This window comes from Chrysochloris asiatica, unplaced genomic scaffold (assembly GCF_000296735.1).
Source record: "Chrysochloris asiatica unplaced genomic scaffold, ChrAsi1.0 scaffold00283, whole genome shotgun sequence".
Taxonomy (NCBI): domain Eukaryota; kingdom Metazoa; phylum Chordata; class Mammalia; order Afrosoricida; family Chrysochloridae; genus Chrysochloris; species Chrysochloris asiatica.
This window is the reverse complement of record NW_006408801.1, coordinates 2,842,318-2,848,493: the sequence shown is the minus strand read 5'-3', so window position 1 is coordinate 2,848,493 and position 6,176 is coordinate 2,842,318.

The window sequence follows — 6,176 nt, the reverse complement described above, 5'->3', positions numbered from 1 at the left end:
AATGGACACCTCACCCCGACCCCTGGAGGGTTCTACTATGCATGCACACAGATTTCCTTGAAATTTAAAGTGACAGTTTCCACTTAAAAACCAAACAGCCACCACTCATCTGTCAGCTTGTTGTACTGTGGTGGCTTGTGAGTTGCTGTGATTCTGAAAGGTATGCCACCAGTATTTTAAATACCAGCAGGGTCACCCATGGTAGACAGGTTTCAGATGAGCTTCCAGATAAAGACAGACTAGGAAAAAAGAGTGATGAAACCTTCTGAATAGCAGAGAAACACTGTCAGATATAGTGCTGGAAAATGAGTCCCTCAGGTTGGAAGGTACTCAATATGCGACTGGGGAAGAGCTGCCTCCTCAAAGTAGAGTTGACCGTGATGACGCGAATGGAGTAAAGCTCGTTGGAGAAAAGCCCACGGGACCTTCATTTCCTGAGGGTGCACAGCTCAAAATGAAGAGAAACAGCTGTAAACATCCATTGAAAATCAGAACATGGAATGTGCGAAATATGAATCTGGGAAAATTGGAAGTTGTCAAAAATGAAATAGAATGCATAAACATCGATATCTTAGTCATTAGTGAGCTGAAATGGAATGGTATTGGACATTTTGAATCTGAAAACCACATGGTTTACTATGCCGGAAATGACAAATTGAAGAAGACTGGTGTTGCATTCATCATCAAAAAGAACATATCCAGATCAGTCATGAGGTACAATGTTGTCTGTGATAGGATAATATCTATGCACCTACAGGGAGCCCAATTAATACCACTATTATTCAAATTTATGCACCAACCACTAAAGCCAGTGAGGATGAAATAGAAAAATTCTACCAACTTTTTAAATCTGAAACTGGTCAAACATGCAATCAAGATATATTGTTCATTACTAGTGATTGGAATGCAAAGGTTGGGAGCAAAGAGGAAGGATCAGTAGTTGGAAAATATGGCCTTGGAGATAGAAATGATGCTGGAGAATACATAATAGAATTCTGCAAAATTAATGATTTGTTCATTTCAAATACCTTCTTTAGACAGCATAAGAGATGACTATACACATGAACCTCACCATATGAAATACATAGAAATCAAGTTGACTACATTTGTGGAAAGAGATGATGGAAAAGCTCCATATCATCAGTGAAAACAAGGCCAGGGGCAGACTGTGGAACAGACCATCAATTGTTGTTGTTGTTGTGAAATGCCATAGAGTCGGTTCCAACCCATAATGACCCTGTGTAGGGTTTCTGAAGAGCAGCTTGTGAGCTTAAACTACCGACCTTGCAATTCAAACGGCTTTGCAGTCTGATGCATTAACCCACAGCGCCATACCAGCACTCCAGACCATCAATTACTCATATGCAAATTCAAACTGAACCTGAAGAAAATGAAAACAGGTCCACAAGAGCCAAAATATAACCTTGAATATAGCCCACCTGAATTTAGAGATCATCTGATGAACAGATCTGATACATTAAACACTAAAGACCGAAGACCAGAAGAGTTGTGGGATGACATCAAGAACATCATACATGAAGAAAGCAAAAGTCATTGAGGAAAGAAGGAAAAGGTCAAAATGGATGTCAGAAGATACACTGAAACTTGCTCTCCAGCATAGAGATGCTAAAGCAAAAGCAAATGGAAGAAATGAGGAGGTCCAAGAGCTGAACAGAAAATTTTGAAGATCAGCTCGAGAAGATAAAGCCAAATATTACAACAAAATGTGCAAAGATCTGGAATCAGAAAACCAAAAAGGAAAACCCAAAAAACTCAGCATTTCTCAAGCTGGGGGAACTGAAGGAAAAATTCAAGCCTCAACTTTCGTTATTGAAAGATTCACTGAGCAAATTATTGAATGATGCAAAAAGCATCAAAAGAAGATGGAGGGAATACACAGAGTCACTGTACCAAAAGGAAATGGTTAATGTTCAACTATTTCAAGAGGTAACATATGATCAAGAGCCAATGATACTCAGGGAGGAAGTCCAAGGTGCATTGAAGGAATTGGCAAAGAACAAGGCACCAGGAACTGATGGAATAAAAATTGAAATCTTTCAAGAAAGTGAGGTGGCACAGGAGGCACTCACTCATCTCTGCCAAGAAATTTGGAAGACAACTATGTGACAACTATCTAACATGCAAGTACATGTTTTTAATGTTGTCTGTCTTCTGTGCTGTTCCTATAAGTTTGCATTAAAATGCATTAAACTATAAAAAAAAGACAATTGTTAAAATTGTTACTATTATCTAAAAAAATCTGAAAATGACACTCTATTGTAATTTTTAAATTCCAACAGTTTCAAAATTGGTTCCTTTCAAATGTATGAAAATTGATTTTTTTAAAGTGAAGATTTCCATAATTCATTATGATGTGAGAACAGTGAGGGCAAGTCCTTGTTACTTGCTCAACTTATATGTGATCTTGACCTTTTTTTCCTAGTTCCTGCTACAAATTCTTTTCTTAACAATACTTTTCATGAATAAGCACAGGGCAATTTATTCTTGACCTTCTTGCTGGGAACATGAGAATTGTGAAAATAATAATCTATCCTCCCATGCACTTCCTAGCAAGTAAAAATGGAACTAGCAAGAGAATATTTATGAATGACAATGTTACCAAGTGTTCATCAACAATAGAATGGATAGATAAGTGCCAGTATGCTCCTACAGCAGAATTTTACGGCAACAAATCAGGGACCCTCTGATGCCCATGTTGCCAGCTTCCATAAGAAGCGAATAGGAGCAGAACAGAACGTTGCCCAATGTAGTGCCAGGAGATGAGCCTGTCAGGTTGGAAGGAACTCAAAATGAACCTGGGGAAGAGCTGCCTCCTCAAACTAGAGTTGGCCTTAGTGACGTGAATGGACCAAAGCTTTCAGGAATTTCATTTGATGATACAGCGTGTCTAAAAATGAAAAGAAACAACTGCAAACATCCATTTAGTAAATGGAATGTGGAACATACAAAGTATGAATCTAGGAAAACTGGAAATCATCAAAAAATAAAAGGAATGCATAAAGACCAATGTCCTAGGCATTGTTGCTGTTGTATGCTGACCCATAGAAACCCTGTATAGAGTTTCTGAGAGCTGCTGGTTGGTTTGAAACAAGAATCTTGCAGTTACCAGTCCAATGCTTATCATTAGTGAGCTGAAATGGACTGGTATTGGTCATTTTGAATTAGAAAATCATATGATCTGTTATTCTGGGAATGAGAAATTGAAGAGGAATGGTAGCTCTTAACTAAAAAGAACAATTTCAAGGCATTATCCTTCAGGATATGTACAAGGCTCTTTGTGATAGGAGAATGTCCATATGCCTACAAGGAAGACCAGTTATTGTGACGACTATTCAAATTTATGCACCAACCACTAATGCCAAAGATGAAGAAGTTGAAAATGTTTACCATCTTCTACAGCCTGAAATTGATCGAATATGCTATCGAATATGCATTGATACTTACTTCTTCATAATAAGCCCCAGTAATTGTCTAGTGTCCTTCAAGAAAATCTATCACGATGAAAACTTTGGCATGCCAAGAAAGCTACCATAATCGTCCGAACTGATTTCTCTGCCTTGGATTTAACTAACTCATCAGATCCCCTCAGATCCCACTGTTTTGATTGGATCTTGTTCTCAGAATTGTCTTGGTTTCTCCAAGTTTCCTCTGCATTATGATTTGTTTCATAAAATCATCTTCCTTAGCTTTGATCTTGCTTGAAAGATTCATGGAAAGATCAGCTCTTTGCACTAGCTGACCTTCATAAAACACTTTAGGCACCCATTGAGTCAAAAGATAGTTTTGGCCAAGATACCCACTTAACACTGAAAATGCCTAACTGTGTGACATCTCAACACCAGTTGCTATTGATTGAACCAATAGGAATTCAACAGTCTTCTTCTGAATACAGCCACCATTTCTTTGCTCATCAAGGTTGACAATCTTCACTCTTTTGGTTCATCTTTGAGATCTTCCTGACTTTCCTTAATCCTTAATCTTTGACAGTATTGGAGGACCCAGAGTCCCACTGCCTCCTGTATATCCTATACATTCAGTCTTGCTTGTTTTGCCAGATCCTTGTCGCTCAGTACTGACTTCTTTCACAACTTCAGGAGATGCTGTTCTATGGCAACAATTTGGCCTTCCTGGGGTGGGTCTTGTGGCTGCCTGAGGCACCGTGGCCCCACAATGGGTTGGAAAATGTCATCCATCTCCTTTCAAGTGGCCCATGGGAAATTTCTCCATGGAGAGTCCCCGACCGAGCCCAATTTGCTGAGGCACCACCGGCCTCCATCGACAGCCAGTCTGGGGTGAGTAAGCAAGGCTTGGAATTCCACCATCTGAGAAAGATCGGGGCAAGTTTATAGCCTCTTTCTGTGACACTCCAGAACCCAGACAAATTAAAATACAGTTTTGTGCTATCTCTCTATTGTATGGAGTCCCTGTTGTCCTTAATGGGTTAGACAGGGGTGTAAGAGTTCCTAAGACCTTTATGGGTTGGACAGGAATGTAAGTTGTTGTTCCATGAGTAGAGTCACCATTCTTATAGAAGGACTCCATTAGATTTTGGAGCCTTAATGCTTATGGAATGTGAATAAGATAAGTTTATGTGAAGGCATTTTATTGTGTTTTGACTTGAATTTTGTTTTGTCAGTTGACATTGATTTTATGTTTTCACTTGAATTGCATCTTGACCATTGAAAGATAATAGTGCTAAGATAGTCTTTCTCTTACTGAATGTGTAAAGAAATTACAGCTTAAGATAAACTTCTGCCCCCAACTGAATCCAAATAAAAAGTACATAGTCACATATGTGTATGACTATTGCTTTGTTTTATATCCTGTTGTTTTAAAAGATTAACTATGATAATAAGGGAAACATTAGACTGTTTAATATTATTCTTAGAAATATAGGTCCTGGTTTCCCTATACTCTGTTTACAATGAGGCTCACATCAAGAGTGCTCTGTAAAAAATCATTTATTCTAATTGATATGTAATAAGGAAGGACGACTCATGAACAACTTGTGATCTGTAGATGATACAACTTTGCTTACTGAAAGTGAAGCAGGTTTTTAGATACTAATGAAGATCCAAGACTATAGCTTTCAGTATGGATTTCACCTCAATGTAAAGAAAACAAAAATCCTCACCACTAATGATAGATGGAAAAAAGATCAAAGTTATCAAAGACTTCATTTTGCTTGAATCCACCATTAACACTCATGGAAGCAAGAACCAAGAAATCAAATGGTATATAGTATTAGTTAAACCTGCCAACAAGACCTATTTTAAGGGTTCAAGAGCCAAGGTATCAGTTTGAGGTCTAAGGTGGGCCTGGCCCAAGCCATGGTATTTTCAATAGTTTCATATGCATGTGAAAGTTGAATATTGAATAAGGAAAACCTTAAAAGGATTGATGCACTTGAGTTGCAGTGTTGGAAAAGAATATTTTTTGAAAGTACCATGGACTGCCAGAAGAACAAACAAATCTGTGTTGGAAGAAGCACAACCAGAATGTTCCTTAGAGGCCATGATAGTGAGACTTTGTCTCTCATATTTCATACATGTTCTCAGGAGGGACCAGTCCCTGGAGAAGGACATCATGTTTGGTAAGGTGGAAAGTCTGCAAAAAAAAGAACAAGACCTTCAATGAGATGGTTTCCACAGTGGCAGCAGCAATGGGCTCAAGTGTAACAATTGTGAGGATGGTGCAGGACCGTGCAGTGTTTGGTTCTGTTGTGTATCAGGTCGTTATGCGTCACAACTGACTGATTGGCACCTACAACAACAAGACTTTCTAAAGTAGCATTCATAAAAGTATGATTTTGCCTCCAGATAGTATTCCATTAAGAATACCTTGAACTCCCTAAGAAGAAAGAAAAGGGAAAAAAGCGTCATCTGATACAATTCGATAAACATGACCTACACCTATAAATGCAGTAGCTCAAAAGAGGAAACAAGTCCCTGCTGCAAGAACTATACCCACCTCTGCCACGCAAAGGGTAGACAGGGATGGGCAACTTGGACATTGGCTACCCAAAATGGGAGGAGGGATACAAAGGCAAGAAGTGACTGGCTTACAAGCTTTCAAGAGGGAATCTAGATCCAGAGGGTGTGGAGGAAGGTAGAGTCTCCAGTGAGTGGTGTCCAGCCTGTCCAGGAAGGGCTGAT